Raw genomic sequence first — 19,477 nt, 5'->3', positions numbered from 1 at the left:
CTTAGAGTCCCACAAGCAGCTGGCTGCAACTTACTATGAAACAAAACTTGTTATTAGTATATCTACTGCACGATCCAACGTTTCTAATAGAGAAGGAATTTGAGACTTTTACATATCAACAATGTCTTTTAACCTTTTGTTACACCTATTCAAGATGGAGACACACCCTAGGTGTGGGCCGGAGAGGCAACCTCAGGCATGAGAATAATTAGCATAGCCATTGTGCGATCTACCATTTCTAATAGAGAAGGTAGTGTTTTACATATCAACAAGTCTATTTAACCTTTTGTTTAGACCAACTTAGTTAAAATATATTGATTGTTAACTAAATTTTACCTCAGACTTTAAATGTAAGTTCATTTTTATCTTTATGAGAATTATGTTGAAAACCTTTTTCATTTAACTTTGACTAGTAAGAATTTAGCCTTAAAGCTACTGTTTACCAAACTTTAAACATACACATAAACATGGTCATTAATACACAAGGAGAGAAGCCTTTGTTACGAAGACATGTCATTTTAAACACGAATTTAAGTCTGTACTGTCTTAGTTGTTGGGGGGGGGGGGGTTTCACCATCCGGAGGTGGCTTCTCACGCAGCTTCACTTTTAGGAATTGCAGGTTGCGATCTCTGCACAAATCTCTGCGTACTCCAGCTTGTCTGCCTTCAGACCGGACCAGCAGCTGGAGATCTCGTGTGCCCAGTTTTGGCAGGGAGCCCGGGGGTCCGGGAGGCCCGGGATGGTTCCAGAATTCATAGAAAGAGGGCAGGCAGGCCAGCTTTGCAGAAGGCGTGGGCCTAGGTGCCCAGGGGTGGTGGCCATGATGGGCCGCTGCGGCCCTGCCACATGGCCCTGCCATGTCTGCTGCCCTGTTCGCAGTGGCCGAGCAGTGTGGAGGGATCACGCGTCCAGTGCCCTGCGCCACGCGGTGGAGAGCTGGCTCCTGTGGGCTGGCCTCGGGCTCTTGTGTGTTGGCATAGGGCTCCAGCATGTTGGCATTGGGCTCCAGGGGCTCTTGTGTGTTGGCGACAGCCTCCTGTGGGCTGCGGGGCTGCGGGGCTGCAGACGCAGTGCGAGGGGTTGTCTGGGCACAGCCGGCTGGCTGGCTGTTTAACCAGGTGGAAACGGCAGCTCCGTGCCTCGCCTCCCACCCGCTGGCTCTTCCCGCTGGCTGTTCTAAGTTTGCCCGAGCGAGTGGAAACCACAGAGTGGTCCAGAGATAAATGTTCCAGAAACAGCAAAACAGTCTCGTGAAGAAAGAGCAGAGGCCTTTGGAGATCTCTTCACAAGCAGAAGAGAAGGCCATAGTGCATAGGTAGCCAAATTGTCTTTACTTATCTGAGAGATGCGCAGGTCAGGTCCACGTGGGCGCCATTTGTTGTTAAAATTTCGTGGGCTCTTGCCGGGCTGGCTAGCTTCATGGGCGGGTAACAGAGACGCGGAGACAATGGCTGAGCAGGGAAGCTGTATTTCTTTATTCAGGAACAACGATTCATAAACTAAGACAAACTAATCACCAAACAGAACTTTGCTGTCTCTTTGCGGCGGCACAAGCACTCTCTCTCTTACTCTGGAACTCAGGAACCCAGGAACTCTGTCTCTCTGGCACTCTCTCTTACTCTGTAACTCTCAAACTCTCGAACTCAGGAACCCTCTCCCGGGGTTCCTTTTGGGGCGGGGCCAAGCGGGCCCGCGAAATTAGCAGGCCTGATCCAATTCTCTTGGCGGGGGGGAGGGCTAGAACAAGCCAATGTAAAGCATAAGACAATCAGTCATGGATCACGGTGTGACAAACACTCCAGAACCCAGTGGTTGGGGGAAATGTTTATTTTCCTGTGGTTCTGCAGGTAGATAGGGCAGGGATATCTCAGGCCTCAGCTGGGGCAGCTTGTGTCTGCTTCCTGTGACTTTTCCTTCAGGAGAGTCGAAGGGATGGGATGGGGAAACGCCTAATGGTTCTGTAAAAGACTTTCATGCTCGAGGCACCAAAGGTCCAGCATCAATAGCCAGCACCACCATAAACCAGAGCTGAGCAGTGCTCTGGTTTTGGTGTCTCTCTCTGTGTATCTTTCTCTCTGTATCTAATTCATTAAAAAATGAATAGAGGGAGTCAGGCGGTAGCACAGCGGGTTAAGCGCACGTGGCACAAAGTGCAGACCGGCATAAGGATCCCAGTTAAAGCCCCCGGCTCCCCACCTGCAGGAAAGTCGCTTCACAGGCGGTGAAGCAGGTCTGCAGGTGTCTCTTTTTCTCTCTCCCTCTCTGTCTTCCCCTCCTCTCTCCATTTCTCTCTGTCCTATCTAACAACGACAACATCAACAACAATAACAACTAAAAAACAACAATAAAAACAAGGGCAACAAAAGGGAAAATAAATATAAATTTTTTTTTAAAAAGTTAATAGAAGGAATCAGGCAGTCGTGCAGTGGGTTAAGCACACATGGCCCAAAGTGCAAAAGGACCGGTGGAAGGATTCTGGTTCAATCCCCCGGCTACCCATCTTCAGGGGAGTTGGCTTAACAGGTAGTGAAGCAGGTCTGCAGGTGTCTCTCTTTCTCTCCCCTCTCTATCTTCCCCATCTCTCTCCATTTCTCTCTGTCCTATATAACAAGGAAAACATCAATAACTACAATAATAAATACAAAAATAAAACAAGGGAAACAAAAGGGAAAATAAATAAAGAAATAAATAGGGTAGTCCAGTAGGTGGCATAGTAGATATAGCATTGGACTCTCAAGCATGAGTTCAATTCCTAGCAGCACATGTACCAGAGTGATGTCTGGTTCTTTCTGTCTCCCTCTTCCTATATTTCTCATAAATAAATAAATAAATAAATAAATAAATAAATAAATAAGGGTTTGCTGGGTGGTGGCGCACCTGGTTGAGTGCACAGGTTACAATGCACAAGGACCCAGGTTCCAGCACCCGGTCCCCACCTGCAGGGGGAAAGCTTTGCAGGTGCCTACCTAAGAACATGTTTAAAGCAAGAAAATAATGCTGTGGAAATAGATGTAAATAGGTGAAGTCTCTATAAAAAATGATGTGGAAAATGAGTCAGTTAGTGCATGCATATAAAAACCAAACAACACCATCACATGACACCATGGGACATCTCAAAATACATAAGCACTTGGATGTTAGACTAGTCTCCAAAAAAGTCTACAGAAGTCATCCTCAGTACAGTACATAATATTTGAATGGGAAATGTCTTCAGAGACCTGAGCTCAACATCAAAGATAAATAAATAAATGGACAAGTGAACCACTGAGACTACAACAAACTGAAAATATTTGGTATAATGACAAGACTTATCACCAAGACAAAGAGATGCAGTAATAAAAATAAGAAAACATATTTACATGCTATATATTTGCTGGGAAATTGTGCCAATGCAGTCACATCTGCCATGTTGTCCCCTCAGGCTACTGCTAGTTCCCTGGAGAGTTGGGACATTCTCAGAGTGCCTGTTCAGTCATGTTGTGCCCTCAGGACATTGTCAATAACCCTGCGATATCTGGAGTGCTCTGGTTACTCCTCCCCCCTCCCATTCTCATGAGAGTTATCATCCTATCCTGGAGTGCTATGGTTACTCCTCCCCCTTCCCATTCTCGCGAAAGCTACTCCTATAAAAACCCTGCGTTTTCCACACCTCTCTCTTGCTGGCGCTTCACTTTGGTGCTCAGACGCAGGAAAGGTTACTGCGTGAGGCGGCCATTTTCTCTACCTCCACGTGGCCCAACCTGCTTCTCTAACACCCAACTCTGAGGTGCCAGCGCGAATAAAGATTTGTGTTTCCTCTTCACTCCGGACCCTCTCTCTCTCTTCTCTGTGGCCCACGCACTACAACATCTGGCTCTACAACATATATCAAAGGGCTAGTCAGCAATGTATGTTCTCACACAACTCAGTAGAGTAACATAAATAACCACAATTAATGTGCAGAAAGAAATATACAGTCTCTTTAACCAAGAAGATGTTTAGTCACAGGGCAATTAAAATCTCTCACGGGAGTCAGGCTGTAGTGCAGTGTTTAAGCACAGGTGGTGCAAAGGGTAAGAACTGATATAAGGATACCGATTCGAGCCCACTTGCAGGGGAGTGAAGCAGGTGGTGAAGCAGGTCTGCAGGTGTCTGTCTTTCTCTCCCCCTCTCTGTCTTTCCCTCCTCTCTCCATTTCTCTCCATCCTATCCAACAATGACAAATTCAATAACAACAGGAAGAATAAAAAACACGGGCAACAAACAGGAAAATAAATAAATAAATATAATTAAAAATTGAACAAAAAATAACTACAAAAAACAAGGGCAGCAAAAGGGAATAAATAAATAAATATTTTAAAACAAAGGCAAGAAAAGGAAAATAAATATCTAAAAAAATCAAATCTAAAAAAAGACTTAAAAATTAAATAATAAAAAAGAGGGAGTCGGGCAGTAGCGCAGCGGGTTAAGCGAATGTGGTGCAAAGCACAAGAACCAGTGGAAGGATCCCGGTTCGTGCCCCCGGCTCCCCACCTGCAGTGGAGTCGCTTCACAGGCGGTGAAGTAGCTCTGCTGGTGTCTATCTTTCTCTCCTCTGTCTTCCTCTTCTCTCTCCATTTCTCTCTGTCCTATCCAACAACAATGACATCAGTGACAACAACAATAATAACTACAACAATAAAAAACAAGGGCAAAAAAAGGTAATAAATAAATAAATACAAAACATTTTTTTTCTTTTTTTTTTGTTTTTTTTGTTTTTTTTGTTTTTTTGTTTTTTTTGTTTTTTTGTGTTTTTTTTGTTTTTTTTGTTTTTTTGTTTTTTTTTTGTTTTTTGTTTTTTTTTTGTTTTTTTTTTTGTTTTTTTTTGTTTTTTTTTTTGACCCATCTTGGACATAGCTAGAAGGAATTATGTTAAGTGAACTAAGTCAGAAAGATAAAGATGAGTATGGGATGATCCCACTCATAAACAGAAGCTGACTAAGAAGATCTGAAAGGGAAACTAAAAGTAGGACCTGATCAAATTGTAAGTAAGGCACCAAAGTAAAAACCCAGTGGTGAGGGGTAGGCATGTAGCTTCCTGGGCCAGTGGGGGGTGGGAGTGGGCGGGAGGGATGGGTCACAGTCCTTTGGGGGTGGGAATGGTGTTTATGTACACTCCTAGCAAAATGTAGACATATAAATCAGTAGCTAATTAATATGAGAGGGGGAAATCAATTGTATGTCTCAAAGTTTCTCAAAAGACAAACTGAATCTTTTAAATATATAGGCTATGTATTTGATATGCGGACTCTCTCAAAAGCCTAGACCAAGTAGATTAGAAGCTTCCAATAGCACAGCTATATACAAGATACTGGGTACTGTCCAGCAAACCATAACAAAGGGACTTTTCAAAGTTAACCCAATTAACAAATAATGTGATGATAATATTAACTATTGAGTGTCTTTTTGAACCCTAAGACAGCAGGAACCTCACATCTTCACTATAGAGCCCCTACTTCCCCCAGACCTGGAACCCTTGGATAGGGCCCACTTTCCCGTATGCATCTCCCAATCCAAACCAAATAACATTGCATCTGCCGATCACAATCTAACCAGAGCAACGATTGCTACCTCAACATGCTTCACCTCAGAATGTATCCAGAGACTTCACGTGTGGAATGACAACCCTTCAGCTTCATTACTCGGGTGAGACCTTTCCTTTAATAGTACACTCTAATTTCATCTCAGGTAGTTCACTTTCTAACAAAGTCCCATAACCTAGATATACACCAGTTTCTGTGAGAGAGAGTTTATGTGCACACGTATCCATAAACTACTGCAAAATATATACCTGAAAGCAGGACTACACTAGAGTTTGCAGTGAGTACCTCCCTAACACTTCCTCTCCACTATTCCAAGCTTGGGATCCATGATTGCTCAACAAATTGTTTGGCTTCATATGTTAACTCTCTTTTCAATCACCAGGTTCCAGATGCCACCAGGATGCTGGCTAGGCTTCCCTGGATTGAAGACCCCACCAATGTGTCCTGGAGCTCAGCTTCCTCAGAGTCACACCCTACTAGGGAAAGAGAGAGGCAGACTGGGGGTATGGACCGACCAGTCAACGCCCATGTTCAGCGGGGAAGCAATTACAGAAGCCAGACCTTCTACCTTCTGCAACCCTCAACAACCCTGGGTCCATGCTCCCAGAGGGATAGAGAATGGGAAAGCTATCAGGGGAGGGGGTGGGTTATGGGGATTGGGTGTTGGGAATTGTGTGGAGTTGTACTCCTCCTACCTTATGCTTTTGTTCACTAATCCTTTCTTAAATAAAAAATTAAAAAAAAAAAAATTCAAATGGGTCGAAAAAATCAATGCTTTACAAGTAAATGTAAAATTTTAAAAAGAGAAAATATCTGTATTATTTAAAATAAAGCATCATGAAACAAAAAAAAATTTTTTAAAAAGAAAAGAAAAAAGAGTAAAGTGAAAAAGAGAAATGCAAGAGTGGGAAGATGACAAAGTTTCTGCCTGAGGTTCTCAGGTACTAGGTTCTATTCGCTGACCATAAGCCAGGGATATAAGCCAGAGATGAAAGCCAAGGATGAGCAGTGCCCTGGCAGAAAGATAGAGAAAGAGACAGAGATACAGAAATATGATGTGCAAAACAGAAACAGTAAATTAAACAGGTATAAATTAAAGGACAAATTATTCAAGAGGAAAAAGAAACAGAATCTGATGTGGGGCAAGTCACTTACCCAAGAAACTGCCATCTCTTCCTCTTTCCCTGAATGTCTTTCAGGCCAGAAAATGGAAGATCAATCACAGTAATAGTTTGAGACTCTGTTTAAATCTAGCAGCACAGCCTCTTCACTGCACAGTATGGCCCCTAGATGGAAGATACTGTGGTGAATAAAAGGTACAATACCCTAGCTGTGCAATGGAAACAGAAGAGGTTATGGAAACATGTAGTGAGTTATCCTGCCTGTTAGGACCATTACAAAACCCACGAATTTTTGTCTTGTTGTTGAGTTTGGCAAGCAGTTTTTATATGTTGGCTATTAAACTCTTGTCTGATGTATGGCATGTAAAGATTCTCTCCCGTTCTGTGAGGGGTCTCTCTTTGTTTGGGTAGTGGTTTCTTTTGCTGTGCAAAAGCTTTTTAATTTGATGTAGTCCCATAGGTTTAAACTTGCCTTAGTCTTCTTTGTAATTGAATTCGTTTCACTGAAGATGTCTTTAAAATTTATGTGGAAAAGAGTTCTGCCAATATTTGCCTCTAAGTATCTGATAGTTTGTGGTCTAACATCCAAGTCCTGGATCCACTTGAAATTTAAAAACCTTCTTTGAATTTTTTGTAGAATTCATTTGTAAAAGCAGAAATCAAAATGTTTCGAGAGTACAATGAAAATGAAGACACAAACTATCAAAATATTTGAGGCATAGCTAAGGCAGTACTGAGAGGGAAGTTCATAGCCATACAAGCACACATTAGGAAACAAGAAAAAGCACAAATAAACAGCCTGATTGGACATCTTAAAGACCTAGAAGAACAAAGGAACCCTAAAGCAACCAGAAGGATAGAAATCACTAAAGTTAGGGCAGAAATCAATAACATTGAAAACCATACAAAAAATCAATGAAAGTAAATGTTGGTTCTTCAAAAGAGTGAAAAAATTGACAAACCTTTAGCCAGACTCACAAAACAAAAAAGGGAGAAGACCCAAATAAAATGGGTACTAAATGAAAGAGGAGATAACACAACAGACATCGCAGAAATTCAACATATGATGCGAGGCTTCTATGAACAACTATAGGCCATCAAGCTAGAGAACCTGGAAGAAATGGACGATTTCCTTGATACCTACCAATTTCCAAAACTAAGTCAAGAGGAAGTGGAGGACATGAACAGGCCCATCACAGCTAATGAAATTGAAACAGTTATCAAAAACCTTCCCAAGAATAAAAGTCCTGGATCAGCTGGTTTTACAAATGAATTCTACAAAACCTTCCAAGAACAACTAATACCTCTACTTTTAAAAGTCTTCCAGAAGATTGAAGACACTGGAATACTCCCTGCCAGCTTCTATGAAGCCAAGATCACCCTGATACCAAAATCAGACAGGGACACAACCAAAAAAGAAAACTACAGACCAATATCTCTGATGAACATAGATGCGAAAATATTGAACAAAATTCTAGCCAACCGGATACAGCAGTGTATCAAAAAGATTGTTCATCATGACCAAGTGGGGTTTATCCCAGGCATGCAAGGTTGGTTTAATATAAGTAAATCAATCAATGTGATCCACCACATCAACAAAAGCAAGACCAAAAACCACATGGTCATATCAATAGATGCAGAGAAAGCCTTTGACAAAATACAACATCCCTTTATGATCAAAACACTACAAAAAATAGGAATAGATGGAAAATTCCTGAAGATAGTGGAGTCTATATATAGCAAACCTACAGCCAACATCATACTCAATGGTGAAAAACTGGAAGCATTTCCCCTCAGATCAGGTACTAGACAGGGCTGCCCACTATCACCATTACTATTCAACATAGTGTTGGAAGTTCTTGCCATAGCAATCAGGCAGGAGCAAGGAATTAAAGGCATACAGATTGGAAGAGAAGAAGTCAAACTCTCCTTATTTGCAGATGACATGATAGTATACATGGAAAAACCTAAGGAATCCAGCAAGAAGCTTTTGGAAATCATCAGGCAATACAGTAAGGTATCAGCTTATAAAATTAACATTCAAAAGTCAGTGGCATTCCTCTATGCAAACACTAAGTTAGAAGAAATTGAAAGGGAGTCGGGCAGTAGTGCAGTGGGTTAAGTGCAGGTGGCGCTAAGCACCAGGACCAGCGGAAGGATCCCGGTTCGAGCCCCCGGCTCCCCACCTACAGGGGAGTCACTTCACAGGCGGTGAAGCAGGTATGCAGGTGTCTGTCTTTCTCTCCCCCTCTCTGTCTTCCCCTCCTCTCTCCATTTCTCTCTGTCCTATCCAACAACAATGACATCAATAATAACTACTACAACAACAACAAAAAAAAACAAGGGCAACAAAAAGAATAAATAAATTAATTTAACAAAAAAGAAGAAATTGAAATCCAGAAATCAATTCCTTTTACTATAGCAACAAAAACAATAAAATATCTAGGAGTAAATCTAACCAAGGAAGTGAAAGACTTGTATACTGAAAATTATGAGTCACTACTCAAAGAAATTGAAAAAGACACAAAGAAGTGGAAAGATATTCCATGTTCATGGGTTGGAAGAATTAACATCATCAAAATGAATATATTACCCAGAGCCATCTACAAATTTAATGCTATCCCCATCAAGATCCCAAGCACATTTTTTAGGAGAATAGAAAAAATGCTACAAATGTTTATCTGGAACCAGAAAAGACCTAGAATTGCCAAAACAATCTTGAGAAAAAAGAACAGAACCGGAGGCATCACACTCCCAGATCTCAAACTGTATTATAGGGCCATTGTCATCAAAACTGCTTGGTACTGGAACATGACCAGTGGAATATAATTGAGAGCCCAGAAATGAGGCCCCACACCCATGGACATCTAATCTTTGACAAAGGGGCCCAGACTATTACATGGGGAAAGCAGAGTCTCTTCAACAAATGGTGTTGGAAACAATGGGTTGAAACATGCAGAAGAATGAAACTTAATCACTGTATTTCACCAAATACAAAAGTAAATTCCAAGTGGATCAAGGACTTGGATGTTAGACAATAAACTATCAAATACTTAGAGGAAAATATTGGCAGAACTCTTTTCCGCATAAATTTTAAAGACATTTTCAATGAAACGAATCCAATTACAAAGAAGACTAAGGCAAGTATAAACCTATGGGACTATATAAAATTAAAAAGTTTCTTCACAGCAAAAGAAACCACTACCCAAACCAAGAGACCCCTCACATAATGGGAGAAGATCTTTACATGTCATACATCAGATAAGAGTTTAATAACCAACATATATAAAGAGCTTGCCAGACTCAACAACAAGACAACAAATAACCCAATCCAAAAATGGGGGGAGGACTTGGACAGAATATTCACCGCAGAAGAGATCCAAAAGGCCAAGAAATACATAAAAAATGCTCCAAGTCTCTGATTGTCAGAGAAATGCAAATCAAGACAACAATGAGATACCACTTCACTCCTGTGAGAATGTCATACATCAGAAAAGGTAACAGCAGCAAATTCTGGAGAGGGTGTGGGGTCAAAGGAACCCTCCTACACTGCTGGTGGGAATGTCAATTGGTCCAACCTCTGTGGACAACAGTCTGGAGAACTCTCAGAAGGATAGAAATGGGCCTACCCTATGACCCTGCAATTCCTCTCTTGGGGATATATCCTAAGGAACCCAACACATCCATCCAAAAAGATCTGTGTACACATATGTTCTTGGCAGCACAATCTGTAATAGCCAAAACCTGGAAGCAACCCAGGTGTCCAACAACAGATGAGTGGATGAGCAAGTTGTTGTATATATACACAATGGAATACTACTCAGCTGTAAAAAATGGTGACTTCACTGTTTTCAGCCAATCTTGGATGGACCTTGAAAAAATCATGTTGAGTGAAATAAGTCAGAAACAGAAGGATGAATATGGGATGATCTCACTCTCAGGCAGAAGTTAAAAAACAAGATTAGAAAAGAAAACACAAGTAGAACCTGAAATGGAATTGGCGTATTGCACCAAAGTAAAAGACTCTGGGATGGGGGAGTGGGTGGGGAGAATACAGGTCCATGAAGGATGATGAATGACATAGTGGGGTTGTATTGTTAAATGGGAAACTGGGGAATGTTATGCATGTACAAACTATTGTATTTACTGTTGAATGTAAAACATTAATTCGCCAATAAAGAAATAAATTATAAAAAATATATTTTTATTTTTGAGAGATGCAGAAACAGAGAAACACCATAGCAATGTCCAGCTCTGACTTATGGTGGTGCAGGGGGGGATTGAACCTGGGACATCAGAGCCTCAGGAATAAGTTTCTTTGCATAACCACTGTGCTATCTATACCTGTCCAATGAATAAATCTTTTAATTGATGAATTCTTTATATATTTTGCTTATCAATACTCTGATGTAAGACAAAACTTTTTCTCAGAGTCTGTGGGAAGCATCTGTTATGGTAGACTCCCTTTGCTTCATATAACCTTCTCAATTGATGTAACTGTATTCATTTATTTTTACTTTTGGTTTCCTTGCAACTAAGTTTGTAGTGATGAACATGTTGACAAACCTATATGGAGGAGTGTTCTGCATGTTTTTATATAAATATTTGATGTTTTTAGCTATGAAATCATTTATCTGTCAGGAGATAATTTTTAAGTATTTTCTTTAATAGAATAGACAAAAATCAACAGAGAAGGGGGAGAGGGGGCAAGACATCTGCAGCACTGTTTCACAACTTGCAACCTGATAATCAAAATTAGATACCATGAAGTAGGACATGGGTAAAAGCCCCCAGTGTTCACATGCAGGGCACAAGCTTTCAGACTGGGAGGCAGTGCTGAAGGTGGCTCTCTTTCCCTTACTACCACCTCCCAGTCAATTTCTTTGTCTTACCAAATAATATTAAAATATTTTAAATAAAAAAGTATAAAATGAGAAATTTAGAGAGAATATGTACTTTTCAACTAGACAGATACAATTTATGCAAAAAGAAAATAAAGATTCACATATTGTAAGATCCATGATTATTCCACTGTTTTACATTCACTGTTCTCACTAGTTCAAGTTCCTTTCTAGGTCTGTAAGGTCATTCTAGAATGTCTACACTGGAAAGAATTGATTTTCTAATGCCAATGATTTTATATGTGCAAAAACTGTTATTGATTTGAATACATCTAGGCATTGTTGACATCAGTAAGTTCTCAGTACCAAGTGGGTTTTTTTTGTATATGAGACTTTAAGATAAAGAATCGAGGGAGTTGAGCTGTGGCACAGCAGATTAAGCACAGGTGGCAAAAAGTGCAAGGACCTTCGTAAGGATCCTGGTTTGAGCCCTGGCTCCCCACCTGCAGGGGAGTTGCTGCTTCACAAGCAGTGAAGCAGTCTGCAGGCCTCTATCTTTCTCTCTGTCTTCCCCCTCCTCTCTCCACTTCTGTCCTATCCAACAACAACGATAATAATAATTACAACAATAAAACAACAAGGGCAACAAAATGGAACAAATGAATAAGATAAATATTACCAAAAAAAAGGATAAAGAATCAAAGTACTTACTCATATTCCTTACATTTATAGAATATTCAGAGGTACAGGTTCACATGGCACTGTAATCCCTATAATTATTTAGATATATTTACTTATATATTTACACAAGATGGACAGATACAGAGACCATAAAACAGAACATATCTCTAGCCCATGTAGTGCAGAGGCTCACACCTGAGAGCTATTATATTGAAACACAAGCCTCTGCATCATGTCTCAAGTTACATCTCTCTCTAATCTATAGTACAGATTATGCTCAAAAGACTGATTTGTGGGAGTTGGATTGTAGTGCAGCAGGTTAAGCATATGTGGTGCAATGCACAAGTACCAGGTCTGCAGGTGTTTATATTTCTCTCCCCATCTTCCCCTCCTCACTCCATTTCTCTCTGTCCTATCAAATAACGATGACATCAGTAACAACAATAATAACTACAACACTAAAACAACAAGGGCAACAAAAGGGAAGTTAAAAAAAAACATTGATTTCCATTGCGAATATGTTCATGTGTTTCAAAGTTAGTGGAACATTGGAAAGCTTGATGACTTTCTTGGGGTTTTGTTTCACTGTGAATTCTTTCATGTCTACATAGAGGACCAGAATAACACAATGTTTTCAACACTGCTTACACTTATCAAATTTCTCTCCGTTCTGCGTTATTTCATGTTGACAATGATGACTGGCCTGAATCAATGTTTTGCTGTTTACTTTCACTGGGTTTCTCTCCACTGTGAGATGTTTCTGGTCTCCAAAGAACATTGACTTAAATGAATGTTTGACTACACTGTTTACATCCATGAGCATTCTTTCTCTCCACTGTGAGTTCTATCATGTAAGTGAAGAGAACTAGACTCCATGAATGCTTTACTTCATTGTTTACATTCATATGGCTTCTCTGCACTGTGAGTTCTTTCATGTTTCTGAAGATGACTTGAACAACTGAAAGTTTTACCACACTGTTTACATTCATAGGGTTTCTCTCTACTATGAATTCTTTCATGTTTTTGAAGACTACTGGAACAACTAAATGTTTTACTACATTGTTCACATTCATAGGGTTTCTCTCCACTATGAGTTTGTTCATGACCTGAAATGACTGTATGGCTTGAATGTTTTACTACATAGTTTACATTCATAGGGTTTCTCTCCACTGTGAATTCTTTCATGTTTTTGAAGACTACTAGAACGACTGAATGTTTTACTACATTCTTTACATTCATAGGGTTTCTCTCCACTGTGAATTATTTCATGTTCCCGAAGATTACTGGACAGCCTGAATGTTTTACTACATTGTTTACATTCATAGGGTTTCTCTCCACTGTGAATACTTTCATGTCTCTGAAGACTACCGGAACAACCAAATGTTGTTCTACACTGTTTACATTCATAGGGATTCTGTCCACTGTGAATTCTTTGATGTGCCTGAAGATTAGCGGAACAACGGAATGTTTTACTACACTGTTTACATTCATAGGGTTTCTCTGCACGGTGAGTTTGTTCATGACTCTGACGATTACTGGATCACCTGAATGTATTACTACATGGTTTACATACATAGGGTTTCTCTCCACTGTGAATTCTTTTATGTTTCGAAAGAGTACCAAAATCACTGAATGTTTTACTACACAGTTTACATTCATAGGGTTTCTCTTCACTGTGAGTTCTTTCATGTACCTGAAGATGAGTGTATTGCCTGAATGTTTTACTACATAGTTTACATTCATAGGGTCTCTCTCCACTGTGAATTATTTTATGTGTCCAAAGATAAGTGGAATAACTGAATCTTTTACTACATAGTTTAAATTCATAGTGTTTCTCTCCACTGTGAGTTCTTTCATGTGCCCGAAGATGACTGGAACAACTAAATGTTTTACTACATAGTTTACATTCATAGGGTTTCTCTCTACTGTGAATTCTTTCATGTTGTTGAAGATGAATAGAATAAGTGAATAATTTGTTGTATACGTCACATTCTTGAAATTTTTTTACCATTCTGACTTTTTTTGCCCTCAGAGATTTTCACTGCTGTATTACTGTAAAAATAATGAACAATTAATTAATGACATTATAATACATAAAACTGTAATTGATTCTATTATCAAGATGCAGGGCATTATTTTACATAATGAGCCAAAACAGCAGACATTAACAATAGATTTCACTAAAAACATATACTGAAAAAAAAGTCACAAATATTCAAAATTATAAAAAGATCTTAAGGGAGTCAGGTAGTAGCACAGCAGTTTAAGCACAAGTGGTGCAAAGAGCAAGGACCGGTTAGGATCCTGGTTCAAGATCCTGGCTCTCCACCTGCAGGGTAGTCACTCTATAGGTGTTAAAGTAGTTCTGCAGGTGTCTCTCTGTTTCTCTTCCTCTCTATCTCCCCCTTCTCTCTCAATTTACAGTCTCTATCAATTAAAAAATGAAAAAAAAGTCAAAAACAATTCTGGGTATGACCTCCCCTGAGAACAGGGCTATACTAAGTATTGTACCATTCTTTACAGAAATAGGGGAGTAACATATAGCCTGCCAAAGCCACAAGACTACGATGTTTATTGCTACTTCCTTATGAGCTAGCTGTTTAGGCAACCTGAATGTAAACTGAAAAAAGTATAAAAGCTAATGCAGATTCACTATTAAAATGAGTGCAGATTCACCCTCCAATAGAGTGTGATGTCTATCTGTTCTCCCTTGCACCAACTCCTGACCCACCGGGGAGGTTGCCTCAAGACCCCTGACGCTCCTGCTGCTTATCTGCTGTGGTGGTCCACAGCAGAGACCTGTGTTCTAATCAATGTACCAACTTCTAGACCATGATTAACAGGTATTTGGTTTTCACATCACCAAAGACATGTTTGCAGATGAGACAATCCTTCATAGGCTTCCTAAAGTAGAGACTGAATGGCTAATCTGCTATCACTCGCATTTTCTCCCATGAACATATTGCACATATTTTAGGGCTCAATGACCTATGAAGATGTAACTGTGATATTCACTCAAGAGGAGTGGGCACTATTGAATCCTTCAGAAAAGAAACTCTACAGAGACGTGATGTGTGAAAACTTGAGGAACTTTCTTTCACTAGGTAACTCTAATCATTTTAATTTTTCAACTAGAAGACAAATCACTTTTTGTTCACCACTGTGTAAATGGAGACAGTGTTAAGTGAGCAGGGTTTGATTGCGACTCATAATGGACCACAAATTCAATCTTGTATTCAGAGACCTGAGCTCAACATCAAAGACAAATAGAGAAGTGAACCACTGAGACTACAACAAACTGAAAATATTTGGTATAATGACAAGACCTATCACCAAGACAAAGAGATGCAGTAATAAAGATAAGAAAACATATTTACATAATATACATCAAAAGGATAATCAGCAATATATGTTATCACACAACTCAGTAGAGTAACATAAATAACCGCAGTAAGAAGTTTAATCACAGGGTAATTAAAAATCATTCACAGGAGTCAGGCGGTAGTGCAGTGTTTAAGCACAGGTGGCGCAAAGGGCAAGGACCGGCATAAGGATACTGATTCGAGCCCACTTGCAGGGGAGTGAAGCAGGCGGTGAAGGTCTGCAGGTGTCTGTCTTTCTCTCCCCCTCTCTGCATTTCTCTCTGTCCTATCCAACAATGACAAATTCAATAACAACAGCAAGAATAAAAAACACGGGCAACAAACAGGAAAATAAATAAATAAATAATTTTAAAATTCAGGTTGGGAGAACACAGGTCCATGAAGGATGATAAATGACATAGTGGGGGTTGTATTGTTAAATGGTAAACTGGGGAATGTTATGCATGTACAAATTATTGTATTTACTGTTGAATGTAAAACATTAATTACCCAATAAGGAAATAAATTTAGTGGTCCAGGAGGTGGTATAGTGGATAAAGCATTGGACTCTCAAGCATGAGGTCCTGAGCTGAATTCCTGGCAGCACATGTACCAGGTTCTTTCTCTCTCTCCTCCTATCTTTCTCATTAATAAATAAATAAATTCTTTTTAAAAAAGACAAAAGGGAAAATAAATAAATAAATATAAAAGAAATTTTAAAAAAAGAAATAAATTTAAAAAAATTAAACAAATAAATAACTACAAAAAAACAAGGGCAAAAAAAGGGAATAAATAAATATTTTTTTAAAAAGGCAAGAAAAGGGAAAATAAATATTTTAAAAAATCAAAAGAGACTTTTAAAAATTAAATAATAAAAGAAAAAATAGTAAAGTGAAAAGAGAAATGGAAGAGAGGGGAAGATAACAAAGTTTCTGCCTGAGGTTCTCAGGTACTAGGTTCTATTCGCTGACCATAAGCCAGGGATATAAGCCAGGCATGAAAGCCAAGGATGAGCAGTGCCCTGGCAGAAAGAAAGAGAAAGAGACAGAGATACAGAAATATGATGTGCAAAACAGAAACAGTAAATTAAACATGTATAAATTAAAGGACAAAGTATTCAAGAGGAAAAAGAAACAGAATCTGATGTGGGACAAGTCACTTACCCAAGAAACTGCCATCTCTTCCTCATTCCCTGAATGTCTTTCAGGCCAGAAAATGGAAGGTCAATCACAGCAATAGTTTGAGACTCTCTTTAAATCTAGCAGCACAGCCTCTTCACTGGACAGTATGTCCCCTAGATGGAAAAAACTGTAGTGAATAAAAGGTACAATACCCTAGCTGTGTAATGGAAACAGAAGAGGTTATAGAAACATGTAGTGAATTATCCTGCCTGTTAGGACCATTACCAAGCCCACAAATTTGACTGACATCTCTATCCATCCCTTTAAATTTTTTTTCAACAAAAGCATCCACAAAAATAAATAAATAAAATAAAAATAAATAAATAAAATTAAAAAATTTAAAAAAAAAAGCATCCACAAAAATCAAGTAAAACAGGAGTCGGACCATAGTGGAGCATGTTAAGTGCACATGGCACAAAGCTCATAGACCAGACTCAGATGGAGCCTGGAGACATTACAGCTACCAAAGAGATGTGAATTTTTTTCTTATGTAGCTGATCTTTTAATTATAGGGAAGAATAAGGACACTGTGACACAGGCTCTATTAAACAACTGAGACAAGGATGGACTATTAATCAGGCTAAAGTCCAAACCCTGCTGAAAGTGTAGAGTTCCTTTTTCTTTCTGTCATCCTCTCTTTATTTATTTTCCCTTTTGTTGCCCTTGTTGTTCTTTATCATTGTAGTTATTATTGCTTTTGTCATTGTTGTTGGATAGGAAAGAAATGGAGAGAGGGGAACAGAGAGAAGAGGAAAGACAGACACCTACAGACCTGCTTGTGAAGCAACACCCCTGCAGGTGGAGAGCAAGGGGCTCGAACCGGGACATTTCCTCCAGTCCTTGTGCTTTGGGCCATGTACGCTTAACCCATTATGCTACCACCCAACTCCCAACAGTGTAAAGTTCTCAGGAGTACATTGGTCAAACACGGGACCTAAAATTCCCGAGGCTGCAATAGACAAAATTAAAGCCCTATGAACACCACAGAATAAGTCTCAAACCCAGCAAGCTATAGTAGGTACATTCATGTATTGGAGGAAACACATACCACACTTACAAATGGAGCGTAAACCTTTATATGACATAACTAAGAAAACTGAAAATGTTGAATGGGGAGAACAACAAGAAGAAGCCTTTGGCATAGTGAAGAAGTGACTTATAGAATATAAGAAGCACACTGATATTAAAAAAAAGTCAAACAATAGTCATTGATGTATTCTATAAACTCAGCTGGGGAAACTGGAATAAATTTGTTACGGAACAGAGCAGGCTAACTCCCATAGGATTTTATTGTAAAAGATTCCCATGGTCAGAGAACAAATTTTCCTTGTTTGAAAAGTATGTATGGACAGTCTATGAAGCTTTGAGAACGTGCCAGTCTATTTTGAGGAATAATCTGGTAGTACTCCAAACTACCCTGCCCATATTAGCTTTGTTCAAGTCACCGGCAGAGGCATGGACTGGCCTACCCATGGAAGGAAAAGTACTTCAATGGCAATGGTATCTCTCGAGTTTCTTCCTGGTATCCCTGGTAGCAAAGAGGATGGTGTTGTGCACAGAGTCCGGATCTCACACAAGGAAGACTAGAATTACATGCAACAGCAAGAGCCTTTATTCACACGCTTAATTGGGCGGCTGACACATGTCCACACAAGGGGAGAGTCTGCACTGATGATCACAACATTCTTGCTCTGTTTTTTATAGTACAGGGAACAAGAGCAGTTGGTTTCAGTTTAAAGGCTGTAACAAGGAGCCTTTGGTTTCAGTTTAACAGCTGTAACAAGGAACCATTGGTTTCAGTGTAACAGTCTCTAACAAGTAACAGTTGGTTTCAGTGTAACAGTCTCTAACAAGTAACAGTTGGTTTCTGTGTAAAAGTCTCTAACAAGTAACAGTTGGTTTCTAACCTCCACAGATGGTACCCATAGTGTCTGAGCAGGTGTTACAACAAGCTCTGGGGGGCGGGTATATTCCTCCCACACACACACCTCCCCTCCCCAAAAACTGGTAATATTGAATGATGGGGACCAGGACAATACTCCCCCTCTCTGGTTCACTGATGGTTCCACTACCACACAAAATATGGTGACATGGAAAGCGGCAGCACTGCGACCATCCGATAAGATGATCATTATTGATCAAGGCACGTCCCATGCCACACAACAATGCAGAAGGTATAGCAGCTCTTTTAGCTGCCAGAAAGTCTTTGAAGGAGAGAAAGGATTTATATTTGTTCTCTGACTCATGGTGTGTAGTGAATGAGATAGACTTAAGGTCAGGAAAATGGGAACATACAGATTGGAAAATCAATGGAAAGGCGATTTGGAGTAAGGAAGCATGGAAGGAGCTACACCAGATTGGGAGAGACATCAAAATTCAGGTATACCATGTAGATGCTCATAAGAAAGATGAATCTTTACAGACTAAATATAATAATGAGGTTGATAAATTAGCAGCTCTTATAGGAAAAATAGACAGGGGATGGGGAGTGACAGAAAACACAGGAACAAAATTAAAGTTAAAAGGGGACTCCCAGATTAGACCCATCACACTAGAGGAAATTATAGAAGTTCATGAGTTTTTAGGGCATCCCGGGAATCATGGAATACACAAGTGGTTTAAAGAAAGGAATGCTAAAGTCACTTGGCTATCAGGTCCTGTAAGAATTGTCCAAAAGAACAAGTAGATTTTCTTATAGATACCCAGGACAGACTGCAATAAAATTACAT

The sequence above is a fragment of the Erinaceus europaeus genome, chromosome 13 (assembly GCF_950295315.1).
Source record: "Erinaceus europaeus chromosome 13, mEriEur2.1, whole genome shotgun sequence".
NCBI lineage: Eukaryota > Metazoa > Chordata > Mammalia > Eulipotyphla > Erinaceidae > Erinaceus > Erinaceus europaeus.
The sequence above is the reverse complement of the archived record's forward strand: the minus strand, read 5'-3'. Positions refer to the sequence as shown.